The 16,168-nt window shown below is 39.7% G+C and overlaps 1 protein-coding gene across 1 annotated transcript in view; it reads right to left on the bottom strand.

Annotated features, from left to right (window-relative positions):
* The window catches only part of LOC120860176 (oral-facial-digital syndrome 1 protein-like), a gene marked incomplete at its 5' end in the record, with an annotated part of 79,836 nt that overhangs the window by 27,019 nt on the left and 36,649 nt on the right, over positions 1–16,168 (bottom strand). The gene's annotated exons all lie outside the window — the stretch shown is intronic.

Here is a 16,168-nt window from a genome sequence, read left to right as displayed (position 1 = left end):
ACCTCTATCTCCTGCCTCCCTCTTCTCTTCTCTGTGTAACTCTGTGGCCTCTGTGGGTGTTTCAGGCTGTGGAGAGCACACAGGGATTTGATTACTGGCTAGACTGCTCTCTCCCCTTTTGATTCCCCTTCTTTTCCTCCTAGTCACCTTTATCTCTCTCCTCCCTCTTCTCTTGTCCATGTAACTCAGCAAACCTCTCTGGGTGTCCCTCACTGTGAAGAATCTTTCCTCCAATAACCTAGATGTTTTATCATCAGTGCAGTATAGATAAAGTCTTGAGGCTACTGTAAGAATATGACTGAAAACCAGAGGCAGGAGGCTTAAATCCAAAACTTGAGAACACCAGAGAACTCCTGACTATAAGGACATTAATCAACAAAAGCTCAACCAAAAGCCTCCATACCTGCACTGAAGCTAAGCTCCACCCAAGAGCCAACAAGTTCCAGAGGAAGACATACCATGCAAATTCTCCAGCACTGCAGGAACAGAGCCCTGAGCATTAATATACAGGCTGCCCAAAGTCACACCAAAATCATAGACACCTCAAAACTCACTACTAGACAGTTCATTGCACTCCAGAGAGAAAAGATCCAGCTTTACCCCCCAGAACACAGACATAAGCTTCCCTAACCAGGAAACCTTGACAAGCCACTCATCCAACCCCACCCTCGGGGAGGAACCTCCACAATAAAGAGGAACCAAAAACTTCCAGCATACAGAAATGTCACCCCAAGCATAACAATCTAAACAAGATGAAAAGGCAGAGAAATACTCAACAGGAAAAGAAACATGATAAATGCTGACCAAACCAAACAGAAGAGGAGGAGATAGGGAGTATACCTGAAGAAGAATTCAGAATAATGATAGTAAAAATGATCCAAAATCTTGAAACCAAAATGGAGTTACAGATAAATAGTCTGGAGACAAGGATTGAGAAGATGCAAGAAATGTTTAAAGAGGACCTAGAAGAAAGTTCAGTTCAGTTCAGTTGCTTAGTCGTATCCGACTTTTTGCGACCCCATGAATCGCAGCATGCCAGGCCTTCCTGTCCGTCACCATCTCCCGGAGTTCACTCAAACTCACGTCCATCAAGTTGGTGATGCCATCCAGCCATCTCATTCTCTGTTGTCCCCTTCTCCTCCTGCCCCCAATCCCTCCCAGCATCAGAGTCTTTTCTAATGAGTCAACTCTTTGCATGAGGTGGCCAAAGTACTGGAGTTTCAGCTTTAGCATCATTCCTTCCAAAGAACACCCAGGACCGATCTCCTTTAGAATGGACTGGTTGGATTTCCTTCCAGTCCAAGGGACTCTCAAGAATCTTCTGCAATACCACAGTTCAAAAGCATCAATTCTTCAGTGCTCAGCTTTCTTCACAGTCCAACTCTCAACAAATGAGATCAAAACGACTCTGGAGTGAACCACAGTAGATTAACTGAGGCAGAAGATAGGATAAGTGAGGTGGAAGATAGAATGGTGTAAATAAATGAAGCAGAGAGGAAAAAGGAAAAAAAAGAATTAAAAGAAATGAGGACAATCTCAGAGACCTCTGGGAAAATATTAAATGCCCCAACACTGGAATCATAGGAGTCCCAGAAGAATAAGATGAAAAGAAAGACCATGAGAAAATACTTGAGGAGATAAAAAAAGCCTCCATACCTACACTGAAGCGAGTGTAGTTGAAAACTTCCCTAAAATGTCAGAGAATTGTAAAATGTCGGAGAATTGTAAAATGCCAGAGAATTCCAATACCAATTCCAAGATACACAGAGAGTCCCAAATAGGACAAACCCAAGGAGAAAAACCCCAAGACACATTAATCAAATTAACAAAGATCAAACATAAAGAACAAATATTAAAAGCAGCAAGGGGAAAACAACAAATAACACACAACGGGACTCCCATAAGGATAACAGCTGATCTTTCAATCGAAACTCTTTAGGCCAGAAAGGAATGGCAGGACATAAAAGTGATGAAAGTGAAAAACCTACAGCCCAGATTACTGCATCCAGCAAGGATCTCATTCAAATATGAAGGAGAAATCAAAAGCTTTACAGACAAGCAAAAGCTGAGAGAATTCAACACCACGAAACCAGCTCTCCAACAAATGCTAAAGGATCTTCTCTAGACAGGAAACACAGAAAGAGTGTATAAACTCGAACCCAAAACAACAATGGAAATGGGATCATACTTATAATTAATTATCTTAAATGTAAATGGGTTGAATGCCCCAAGCAGAAGACAAAGACTGACTGAATGGATACAAAACCAAGACCCCTATATATATACACTGTCTATAAGAGACCCACCTCAATATAAGGGACACATACAGACTGAAAAGATATTTCACACAAATGGAGACCAAAAGAAAGCAGGACTAGTAATACTCAGTCAGATAAAACAGACTTTGAAATAAATGCTGTGAAAATAGACAAAGGAGGGCACTAGATAATGATCACAGGATCAATCCATGAAGAAGATATAACAGTTATAAATATATATGCACCCAACATAGGAGCACTGCAATATATAAGGCAAATGTTAACAAGTATGAAAGGGTAAATTAACAGTAACACTATAATAGTGGGAGCCTTTAATACCCCATTCACACCTATGGATAGATCAACTAAACAGAAAATTAGCAAGGAAACACAAACTTTAATGATACAATGGACTAGTTAGACCTAACTGATATCTACAGGATATTTCACCCCAAACAATGAATTTCACCCCAAAACAATGAATTTTACCTTTTCCTCAAGTGCACATGGAAACTTCTCCAGGAGAGATCACATCCTGGGCCATAAATCTAGCCTTGGTAAATTCAAAAAAACTGAAATCATTCTAACCATCTTTTCTGATTACAATGTGGTTAAGATTGGATGTTAATACAGGGAAAAAACTATTAAGAGGCCCCGACATGCACTTTGTATCAGCGTCCAAGCTCCTCTGCACTGCCCCTCCCCACTGGTCTTCCACGGTGTTGGTCCCTCGCTGTCTTCCCGCCTCCCTCTCTGCTTCCTCCTGCAGCCCCCCTTGGGTTTTCTTTTGATACCAATTTATAGGCTTTTTTAATAAAAGTGTTTGATTTTTGTAACGGGCAGAGCCCAGCCCCACCCCACATCTCCCTCTGCCCTGCCAGGGGCCCCACAGAAACCGATAACGTTTTGCCACTTGAAACAATAAAATTTTGGGGGAAAAACAAACAAACAAACATATGGAGGCTAAACAACACGTTTCTGTATAACAAACGAATCTCAAATGAAATATAAAAAGAAATCAAAATATGCATAGAAATGAATGAAAATGAAAACACAACCCCAAACCTATGGCACTCAGTAAAAGCAGTGCTAAGGGGAAGGTTCACAGCAATACAACCTTACCTCAAGAATCAAGAGAAAAATCATCTAAATGTACATCTAAAGCAATGAGGAAAGGAAGAAATGAAGAACCCCAGGGTGAGGAGAAGGAAAGAAATAATAAAACTTAGGGCAGAAATAAATGAAAAAGTAACAAAGCAAAAGTAAGCACAGCAAAAATCAACAAAGTTAAAAGCTGGTTCTTTGAAGAGATAAATAAAATAGACAAACCATTAGCCAGGCTCACCAAGAAAAGAGAGAAGAATCAAATCAAGAAAATTAGAAATGGAAATGGAGAGATCACAACAGAAAACAGAGAAATACAACGGATCCTAAGAGACTACTATCAGCAACTATATATCAATAAAATGGACAACTTGGAAGAAATGGACAAATTCCTAGAAGAGTATAACTTCCCAAACCTGAACCAGGAAGAAATAGAAAATCTTAACAGACCCACCACACGCACAGAAATCCAAACTGTAATCAGAAATCTTCCAGCAAACAAAAAAAGCCCAAGTCCAGACAGCTTCACAGATGAATTCTATCAAAAATTTAGAGAAGAGCTAACACCTATCCTACTCAAACTCTTCCAGAAAATTGCAGGGGAAGGTAAACTTCCAAACTCATTCCATGAGGCTACAATCATCCTTATACCAAAACCAGACAAAGATGCCACAAAAAAGAAAAATTATAGGCCAATATCACTGATGAACATAGATGAAAAAATTCTTAACAAAATTCTAGCAAACAGAATCCAACAATATATTAAAAAGATAAAACATCATGACCAAATGGGCTTTACTCCAGGGATGCAAGCATTCCTTAATGTCCAAAAATCAATCAATGTGATAAACTACATTAACAAACTGAAAGATAAAAACCACATGAATATTTCAAAAGATGCAGAGAAAGCCTTTGACAAAATCCAACATCCATTTGTAATAAAAAACCTCCAGAAAGCAGGAATAGAGGAACATACTTCAACATAATAAAAGCCATATATGATAAATCCACAGAAACATTCTCCTCAATGGTGGAAAATTGAAAGCATTTCCCCTAAAGTCAGGAACAAGACAAGGGTGCCCATTCTGACCACTACTAATCAACATAGTTTTGGAAGCTTTAGCCGCAGCAATCAGAGAAGAAAAAGAACTAAAAGGAATCCAGATTGGAAAAGAACTAAAACTCTCATTGTTTGCTAATGACATGATCCTCTACATAAAAACCCTAAAGACCACCAGAAAATTACTAGAGCTAATCAATGAATATAGTAAACTTGTAGGATATAAAATTAACACAGAGAAATCCCTTGCCTCTATACACTAACAATGAGAAAACAGAGAAATTAAGGAAACAATTCCATTTACCACTGTAACAAATAAAATACCTAGGAATATATCTACCTAAAGAAACAAAAGACCTATACATAGAAAAGTATAAAACACTGATGAAAGAAATCAAAGAGGATACACATAGATGGAGAAATATACCATGTTTATGCATTGGAAGAAGCAACATAGTGAAAATGAGTATATTACCCAAAGCAGTCTATAGATTCAATGCAGTCCCTATCAAGCTACCAACAGTATTTTTCAGAGAAGTAGAACAAATAATTTCACAATTTGTATGGAAATACAAAAAACCTAGAATAGCCAAAGCAATTTTGAGAAAGAAGAAGGGAACAGGAGTAATCAACCTGCCTGACTTTAGACTATACTACAAAGCTGTAGTCATCAAGACAGTATGGTACTGGCACAAAGACAGAAATATAGATCAATGGAACAAAACAGAAAGCCCAGAGATAAATCGATGCACCTATGGACACTTTATCTTTGTCACCTCCTTTGGCAAAGGAGGTATGGATATACAATGGAGAAAAGACAATCTCTTTAACAAGTGGTGCTGGGAAAACTGGTCAGCCACTTATAAAAGAATGAAACTACAACACTTTCTAACACCATACAGAAAAATAAATTCAAAATAGATTAAAGATCTAAACATAAGACCAGAAACTAGAGGAAAACATAAGTAAAACATTCTCTGACATAAATCACAGCATGATCCTCTATGACCCACCTCCCAGAGTAATGGAAATGAAAGCAAAAATAAGCAAATGGGACCTAATTAAATGTAAAAGCTTTTGCACAATGAAGAAAACTATAAGCAAGGTGAAAAGATAGCCTTCTGATTGGGAGAAAGTAATAGCAAACGAAGCATCTGACAAAGAATTAATCTCAAAAATATATAAGCAGCTCCTGCAGCTCAATTCCAGAAAAATAAGTGACCCCATCAAAACATGGGCCAAAGATCTAAACAGATAGTTCTCCAAAGAAGGCATACAGATGGCTAACAAACACTTGAAAAGATGCTCAACAACACTCATCATCAGAGAAATGCAAATCAAACCATCATGAGGTACCTCTCATGCCAGTCAGAATGGTTGCTATCAAAAAGTCTACAGACAATAAGTGCTGGAGAGGGTATGGAGAAAAGGGAACTCTCTTACACTGCTGGTGGGAATGCAAACTAGTACAGCCACTATGGAGAACAGAGTGGAGATTCCTTTAAAAACTGGAAATAGAACTGCCATATGACCCAGCAATCCCACTGTGGGGCATACATACCAAGAAACCAGAATTGAAAGAGACATGTATACCCCAATGTTCATCGCAGCACTGTTTACAACAGCCAGGACATGGAAGTAACCTAGATGTCCATCAGCAGACGAATGGATAAGAAAGCTGTAGTACACATACACAATGGAATATTCCTAAGCCATTAAAAAGAATGCATTTGAATCAACTCTAATGAGGTGGACGAAACTGGACCCTGTTATACAGAGTGAAGTAAATCAGAGAGAAAAACATCAATATAGAATACTAAAAATGAAATGAAGAAAAGCAAACGGCTGTTTGGGGAGGCCTTACATATAGCTGTGAAAAGAAGAGAGGCGAAAAACAAAAAGAGAAAAGGAAAGATACAAGCATCTGAATGCAGAGTTCCAAAGAATAGCAAGAAGAGGTAAGAAAGCCTTCTTCAGCAATCAATGCAAAGAAATAGAGGAAAACAACAGAATGGGAAAGACTAGAGATTTCTTCAAGAAAATTAGAGATACCAAGGGAACATTTCATGCAAAGATGGGCTTGATAAAGGACAGAAATGGTAGGAACCTAACAGAAGCAGAAGATATTAAGAAGAAGCAGCAGTAATACACAAAAGAACTGTGCAAAAAAGATCTTCACAATCCAGATAATCATGATGGTGTGATCACTCACCTAGAGCCAGACACCCTGGAATGTGAAGTCAAGTGGGTCTTAGAAAGCATCACTACGAACAAAGCTAGTGGAGGTGACGGAATTCCAGTTGAGCTCTTTCAAATCCTGAAAGATGATGCTGTGAAAGTGCTGCACTCAATATGCCAGCAAGTTTGGAAAACTCAGCAGGGGCCACAGGACTGGAAAAGGTCAGTTTTCATTCCAATCCCAAAGAAAGGCAATGCAAAAGAATGCTCAAACTACTGCACAGTTGCACTCATCTCACATGCTAGTAAAGTAATGCTCAAAATTCTGCAAGCCAGGCTTCAGCAATACATGAACCATGAACTCCCTGATGTTCAAGCTGGTCTTAGAAAAGGCAGAGGAACTAGAGATCAAATTGCCACCATCGGCTGGATCATGGAAAAAGCAAGAAAATTCCAGAAAAACATCTATTTTTGTTTTATTGACTATGCTAAAGCCTTTGACTGTGTGGATCACAATAAACTGTGGAAAATTCTGAAAGAGATGGGAATACCAGACCACCTAACCTGCCTCTTGAGAAATCTGTATGCAGGTCAGGAAGCAACAGTTAGAACTGGACTGAAACAACAGACTGGTTCCAAATCGGGAAAGGAGTACATCAAGGCTGTCTATTGTCACCCTGCTTATTTAATTTTTATGCAGAGTACATCATGAGAAATGCTGGACTGGAAGAAACACAAGCTGGAATCAAGATTCCAGGAGAAATATCAATAACCTCAGATATGCAGATGACACCACACTTATGGCAGAAAGTGATGAGGAACTAAAAAGCCTCTTGATGAAAGTAAAAGAGGAGAGTGAAAAAGTTGCCTTAAAGCTCAATATTCAGAAAACGAAGATCATGGCATCCAGTCCCATCACTTCATGGGAAATAGATGGGGAAACAGTGGAAACAGTGGCAGACTTTATTTTTGGGGGCTCCAAAATCGCTGCAGATGGTGATTGCAGCCATGAAATTAAGACACTTAATCCTTGGAAGAAAAGTTATGACCAACCTAGATAGCATCTTCAAAAGCAGAGACATTATTTTGCCGACTAAGGTCCATCTAGTCAAGGCTATGGTTTTTCCAGTGATCATGTATGGATGTGAGAGTTGGACCGTGAAGAAGGCTGAGTGCCGAAGAATTGATGCTTTTGAACTGTGATGTTGGAGAAGACTCTTGAGAGTCCCTTGGACTGCAAGGAGATCCAACCAGTCCATTCTGAAGGAGATCAGCCCTGGGATTTCTTTGGAAGAAATGATGCTAAAGCTGAAACTCCAGTACTTTGGCCACCTCATGCGAAGAGCTGACTCATTGGAAAAGACTCTGATGCTGGGAGGGATTGGGGGCAGGAGAAGGGGACAACCGAGGATGAGATGGCTGGATGGCACCACGGACTCGATGGACGTGAATATGAGTGAACCCCGGGAGTTGGTGATGGACAGGGAGGCCTGGCGTGGTGCGATTCATGGGGTCGCAAAAAGCTGGACACGACTGAGAGACTGAACTGAACTGGATGTATATACATGGAATTTAGAAAGATGGTAACGATGACCCTATGTATGAGTCAGCAAAGGAGACACAGATGTAAAGAACGGACTTTTGGACTCTGGGAGAAGGCAAGGGTGGGATGATTTGAGAAAATAGCACTGAAACATGTATATTATCATATGTGAAACAGATAGCCAGTGCAGGTTTGATTCATGAGGTAGGTGCTTAGGGCTGGTGCACTGGGATGACCCTGAGGGATGGGATGGGGAGTGACAGGGATTTGGAGGGAGGTCTAGAATGGGGAACACATGTTAAACCAAGGTTGATTCACATCAATGTATGGCAAAAACCACTACAATACTGTAAAGTAATTAGTCTCCAATTAAAATAAATTAATTAAGAAAATCATAATAAAAAAAGCTCTGTACAAAAGTACAGGACCAGATAGCTTCACAGTTGAATTCTATGAAACATGAAAAGAAGAATTTATACAGATCCTTCTCAAACTTTTCCAAAAAACTGAGGAGGAGGAAACACTCTCAGATATCTTCATGAGTCCACTATCACTGTGATGATACCCAAACCAGAGAAAGACACCTACAAAACAAAAAAATTACAGGTCAATATTTTTAATGAATATAGAGTAAAAAATTCCTGAGCAAACTGTTATCAAACTTAATAAGACATACAAAAGATCATATACTACAACCATGTGAGATTCATCCCAAGTTCATAAAAAAGGTTCAATGCATGCAAATCAACATGAAACACCACAAGAAGAAAAGAAAAAAAACACATCATCATCTCAATAGATGTAGAAAAAGCATCTAAGAAAACTCAACATCCAGTCAAGGCAAACTCTTACTAAGCTGGGAATGGGGGGGAAACATCTCAACATAATAATAACCATTTATTAAAAACCCACAGTGAATCTAATACTCAATGGTGAAAGCTGAAAGCCTTTCTGGTAAAATCTAGAACAAGATAAGGAAGCCCACCCTCACATCTTCTATTCAATACGTAATGAAAGCTCTAGCTACAACAATCAGACAAGAAAAAGAAACAATAGGTATTCAGATTGGAAGGGAAGAGGTATTATTGTCACTATATGCAAGTGACATGAAACTACATACATAGAAAACTCTAAGGACTCTACACAAAAACTGACTATAAGAAATGAATTCAGCAAAGTAGAAGGATATAAGATTAACATTCAGAGACTACCTGCATTTCTTTACAATAATAATGAAATATTAGAAAAGGAATGTTAAAAAAAAAAACAAAAAACAGTTCCGTTCAGTCACTCAGTTAGGTCTAACTCTTTGTGACCCCAGGGACCACAGCATGCCAGGCATTACTATCCATCACCAACTCCTGGAGTTTACTCAAACTCATGGCAATTGAATTGGTTATGCCCTCCAACCATCATATCCTCTGTCCTTCCCTTCTCCTTCAGCCTTCAATCTTTCTCACCATTAGGGTCTTTTCAGATAAATAAGTTCTTTTGACCACTCTGCATCCAGTGGCCAAAGTACTGGAATTTCAGCTTCAGGATCAGTCCTTCCAATGAATATTCAGAACTGATCTCCTTTAAGATGGACTGACTGGATCTCTTTGCAGTCCAAGGGACTCTCAAGAGTCCTCTCCAACACCACAGTTCAAAAGCATCAATTCTTTGGCCCTCAGCTTTCTTTATAGTCCAACTCTCACATCCACACATGACTACTGGTAAGACCACAGTCCTGATGATACAGATCTTTGCTGGCAAAGTAATGTCTCTGCTTTTTTAATATGCTGTCTAGTTTGGTCATAATCTTTCTTGTAAGGAGGAAGTGTCTTTTAATTTTATAGCTGCAGTCACCATGTGCAGTGATTTTGAAGCCCCCCAAAATAAAGTCTCTCACTGTTTCCATTGTTTCCCCTTCTATTTGCCATGAAGTGATGGGGTGAGATGTCATGATCTTTGTGTTTTTTTAAAAAATATAAATTTATTTATTTTAATTGGAGGCTAATTACTTTACAATACTGTATTGGTTTTGCCATACATCAAGATGAATCTGCCATGAGTGTACACATGTTCCCCATCCTGAACCCCCTCCCACCTCCCTCCCTTGATCTTAGTTTTCTGAATGTTGAGTCCTAAGCCAACTTTTTCACTCTCTTCTTTCACTTTCAACAAGAGGCTCTTTAGTTCTTCTTCGATTTCTGCCATAAGGGTGGTGCCATCTGCATACCTGAGGTTATTTATATTTCTCCTGGCAATCTTGAGTCCAGCTTATGCTTCACTCAGCCCAATGTTTCTCATGATGTACTGTGCACAGAAGTTAAATAAGCAGGGTGACAGTATACAACCTTGATGTGCTCCTTTCCTGATTTGGAACCAGTCTGTTGTTCCATGTCCAGTTCTAACTGTTGCTTCCTTACTTGCATACAGATTTCTCAGGAGGCAGGTCTGGGTCTGGTATTCCCATCTTTTTCAGAATTTTCAACAGTTTGTTGTGATCCACACAAGAGCTTTGGCATAGTCAATAAAGCAGAACTCTCTTGCATTTTCAATGATCCAGTGGATGTTTGCAATCTGATCTCTGGTTCCCCTGCCTTTTCTAAATCCAGCTTGAATGTCTCGAAGTTCATGGTTCATGTACTGTTGAAGCCTGGCTTGGAGAATTTTGAGCATAGATTTGCTTGAGTGTGAGATGAGTGCAATTGTGTGGTACTTTGAGCATTCTTTGGCACTGCTGTCTTTGGGACTGGAATGAAAATTGACCTTTTCCAGGATCTTTAAAAATTACTTCCCCCATCCCAAAACATAAAAAATACCCATGAATGAAGAGATGAAAGATTTATATATTGAGAACTATAAAATCTTAATAAAGGAAATTAAAGAGGATTCAAAGAAATGAAAAGATGTCCCATGCTCTTGGACTATAAGTATACTGTTAAAATGGCAGTACTACCTAAAGAAATCTATAGATTTAATGTGATTTCTATTAAATTACCCATGATACTTCCTCACAAAACTAGAAAAATCAATCTTAAAATTTATATGTATAAAAGGCCCAGAATTGCCAAAGAAATCCTGAGGGCAAAAAACACAAGGCAGGAGCCATAACCCTTTCAGACTTCAGAAAATACTAGAAAGGTATAGTAATCAAAACATCATGGTACTGGCAGAAAAACAGATAAATGAATCAATGGAATAGAATAGAGAGCCCACAAATAAACCCCCATACCCAAAGTCAATTAATCTTGGACAATGAAGGCAATAATGTACAATGGGAAAAACACAATTTGCTCAACAAGTGGTGTTGGGAAAGCTGAATAGCTGCATATAAAGCAATGAAGTGAGAACACACTCTGTCATCATACACAAATTCAAAATAGCTTACAAACTCTAAATAGCTTAAAGACGCAAACAGAAGACATGATTCCACAAAACTCTGAGAAGAGATCATAGGATAACATCCTATGACATAAATCATAGCAGTGTTTTCTTAGGTCAGTCTCCCAAGATAATAGAAATAAAAACAAAAATAAACATTTATCTCATAAACCTAAGAAAACCTGTATAAGCTTTTGTAGAGCCAAAGAAACAATAAACAAAAAACAAAGAGACAGCTTATGCATGGGACAAAATATTTGATAACAACACTTAATTTGTTAGCTTAATTTCCAAAATATACACAATCAACAGCAAAAAATTAAAACAACCCAAAATGGGCAGAAGACCTAAGTAGACGTTTCTCTGAAGAAGAAATACAAGTGGTCAATAGGCACATGATAAGATACTCAGTATCACTAGTTATCAGAGAAACACAAGTCAAAACTATAATGAGGGATTACCTCACACTGGATCAGAATGGTTATCATTAAAGACTCTACAAATGCTGGAGAGAGTCTGTAGAAAATGGAACCCTCCTACATTGTTGGTGAATATGGTTGGTACAGCCACTAAGGAACAGAGGTTCCTCAGAAAAGCAAAAAAAGGAATTACCATATGATCTACCAATCCTATTCCTGGGCATATATATGGACAAAACTCTACAATCTAAAAAGATACATGCACCTGTATGTTAATAGCAGCACTATTCACAATAGCCAACACATAAAAACAACCTACACATTCATCACTATATGAATGGATAAAGATGTGGTGTGTATATACATACATAAACACACACAGATACAACGGAATACTAACCAGCCAAAAAAAAGAACAACAAAAATAATGCCATTTGCAGCAACATGCATGCAAGTAGAGATTAACATAATAGGTGAATTAAGTCTGAAAGAAAAACAAATACCATGTGGAATTACTTATACGTGAAATCTAAAATATGACACAAATAAGCACGTCTATGAAACAGAAACACTCATGGATGGTGAGAAGAGACTTGGGGTGGCTAAGTGAGAAGGATTTGTGTAGGGATGGAGTGGGATGGGAGGCTGGGTTTGACAGATGAAAGCTATTATGTATGTAATGGATAAACAAAGTTATGTAATGCATAGAGAACTATATTTAGTATCCTCTGATAAAGAAAAGAAAGTGAAGTCGCTCAGTCGTGTCTGACTCTTTGCGATCCCATGGACAGTATGTAGCCTACCAGGTTCCTCCATCCATGGGATTTGTCAGGTAAGAGTACCAGGGTAGGTTGCCATTTCCTTCTCCAGGGGATCTTCCCAACCCAGGGACTGAACCCAGGTCTCCCACACTGTAGGCAGATGCTTTACTGTCTGAGCCACCAGGGAAGTTCATCTTGTGATAAACTGTAATGAATAAGAATATCAGAAGCAATCTATATATGTGTAACTGACTCACTGCTGTATAGTAGAAATCAACACAATAGAATAAATCTACTAAACTTCAATTAAATAATAGCTTGTAAAATCACAATCGTAACAGTAATTAACATTTGAGAGTTTATGTGTACCAACTTTTGCTTCATATGCTTTCTTCTGTAATGCATGTTACAATTTCACAATGCATCACGCACAACCTTGAAATCCAACAAGTCGGAGAACTGAAAACGCATTCACAATGTGTTTGGGGACAAAGCCTAACCAGACTTGAACACAGATGGTTGAAAAATCTGACCTGAGCTAATATAAATCCATTTATAATCTTTGTTTATTTCACCCGGCAGGAACATTAACACACTTGACTTTAAAATAATGAATGTGTCTCATTACAGAATGCGACCCCAAACTCCCAGGGCTGCGGCAAAATCTACTGCTTACAGCTTGAGTCTCAGGAAATGGAAGAAGGCTGTATGGTCAGGGCACCACTGTTGGCCCAAAACTCTCACTGCTCCCACATCATGGAGGGGAGACTGCAGCTGAATCACCCAGCAGCAAGGCACCAAGTCACTGGGATGGCCTAATGCAAAGCCACCACATGTGACCACTCCCCTCCTGCAAGGCCACCTTGATGATGCCAGGGACAGATGCATGGGAGGCCCATGCTCATGAAGCTTCCATCCTCACTGAACTATTTCTAATGATCTGAGTTCGGGACAGTTTGAGCAGTGGGCAGTTTGGCAAATGCAGAGCTGTGGAGAGAAAATGAGGAACAGGCAGGAGTAGAGATGAGCAAAGAGATGGAAATAAAAGTGGTGTGGGGAGAAGGGACCAAGGGAGAAGAAGTGCAAATAGGAACTGAAGAAGGTTCAGAATCACAGTCTTGTGAACTTCCACTGGGCTTGAAAGCAGCTCAACAAAGCATCTAAGCCTCAGCACTTGTTAGGAAGGAGGAAGGGCAGATGTCATGCATCCACAGGAAGACACAGTAGTAAAATGATAGCACTGGTCATTTCTCCAATGTGTTATATGCCCCAGGCAGTGCACTGGAGCTGCTCACATTTCCCATTTGTCTTCCAGAGAATGGAAAGTATTATCTACATCACAAAGGGGGAAACTGAGGCCCAAGGAAGTTAAAAGAAATGTACCCAAGGCTAAACAACTAGCTTCAAAACTGGTGTTCACACCCAATTTTCCGATTTCAGTGGCAGTACTCTTTCTGCCAAGCTATGCTGCCTCTCTCACTGACGTACTCCTCTGTCAGGGAGTATATAAAACTATTCAAGAGTTCACTGGTCTTATTATCAGGATGTGTGTAGGTCACTCAGTCATGTCTGACTCTTTGAGACTCCATGGACTATAGATTACCAGGCTCCTCTGTCCATGGAAATCTCCAGGGAAGAACACCGAAGTGGGTTACCATTACTTTCTTCAGCAAATCTTCCTGACCCAGGGATCGAATCTGGGTCTCCTTCATTGCAGGTGGAGTTTTCACTATCTGAGTCACTAGATAGCAAATAAAAAGGGAAAGGTTAGGTCCAGGATGAATTTGGGGGCATCTATGTCACTAACACCAGAGATCATTGCCAACATTCACTGGATTATTGAAAAGGCAAGAGAGTTCAAGAAAAAACATCTATGTCTGCTTTATTGACTATGCCAAAGTCTTTGACTGTGTGGATCACAATAAACTGTGGAAAATTGTGAAACAGATGTGAATATCAGACCACCTGACCTGCCTCTTCAGAAACCTGTATGCAGGTCAGGAAGCAACAGTTAGAACTGGACATGGAACAACAGACTGGTTCCAAATAGGAAAAGGAGTCCATCAAAACTGTATATTCTCACGCAGCTTATTTAACTTCTGTGCAGAGTACATCATGAGAAACGCTGGGCTGGAGGAAACACAGCTGGAATCAAGATTACTGGGAGAAATATCAATAACCTCAGATATGCAGATGATACCACCCTTATGGCAGAAAGTGAAGAACTCAAGAGCCACTTGATGAAAGTGAAAGAGGAGCACGAAAAAGTTGGCTTAAAGCTCAACATTCAGAAAACTAAGATCATGGCATCTGGTCCCATCACTTCACAGCAAATAGATGGGGAAACAGTGGAAAGAGTGGCTGACTTTATTTTTTCTGGGCTCCAAAATCACTGCAGATGGTGACTACAGCCCTGAAATTAAAAGACACTTACTCCTTGGAAGAAAAGTTATGACCAACCTAGACAGCATATTAAAAAGTAGAGATATTACTTTGTCCACAAAGGTCTCTCTAGTTAAGGCTATGGTTTTTCCAGTAGTCATGTACGGATGTGAGAGTTGGACTATAAAGAAAGCTGAGCACCAAAGAATTGATACTTTTGAACTGTGGTGTTGAAGAAGACTCTTGATGGCAAGAAGTCCCTTGAATTGCAAGAAGATTCAACGAGTCCATCCTAAAGGAGATCAGTTCTGGGTGTTCATTGATTGGAAGGACTGACTTTGAAGCTGAAACTCCAATATTTTGGCCACCTGATGTGAAGAGCTGACTCATTTGAAAAGACCCTGATGTTGGGAAAGATTGAGGGCAGGGGGAGAAGGGGACAACAGAGGATAAGATGGTTAGATAGCATCACTGACTCAATGGACATGAGTTTGGGTAAATTATGGGTGTTGGTGATGGACAGGGAAGTCTGGCATGCTGTGGTTTATGGGGTTGCAAAGAGCTGGACATGACTGAGCGACTGAACTGAACTGAACTGATGTCACCTATCTGCGGTATGAGGTTCCCCCAATCCCGGGGACTTGTGAAAACAAGTCCCGTGAGCTGACCACCTGGATGGTTCCCCTGAAATGGACACGGAGCTTGACTTCTGAGACGGCACATCTCTATGACTTTTCCCTATGATCTGCTGAGCTCAGTCATGTCTGATTATTTGTGATCGTACAGACTGTAGCCCACTAGGCTCTTCTGTCCTTTGGATTCTCCAGGCAAGAATACTGGAGTGGGTTGCCATTTTCTCCTCCAGGGATCCTCCTGACCCAAGGCTCAAACCTGTGTCTCCTGCATTGACAGGAGGTTTATTTACCACTGAGCCATGTGGGGAGCTTTTCCCTACTATGAGAATTAGTAAAAATTCAATAAGTAACAGTAATTAAATGTCCATAAATGTCAGAAGTTTTACACACACACACACACACACACACACACACACACACACACACACACACACACACACACACACACACACACACACA

Source organism: Oryx dammah, unplaced genomic scaffold, assembly GCF_014754425.2.
Source record: "Oryx dammah isolate SB20612 unplaced genomic scaffold, SCBI_Odam_1.1 HiC_scaffold_11032, whole genome shotgun sequence".
In the NCBI taxonomy this organism is placed as follows: domain Eukaryota; kingdom Metazoa; phylum Chordata; class Mammalia; order Artiodactyla; family Bovidae; genus Oryx; species Oryx dammah.
The sequence above is the reverse complement of the archived record's forward strand: the minus strand, read 5'-3'. Positions and strand labels throughout refer to the sequence as shown.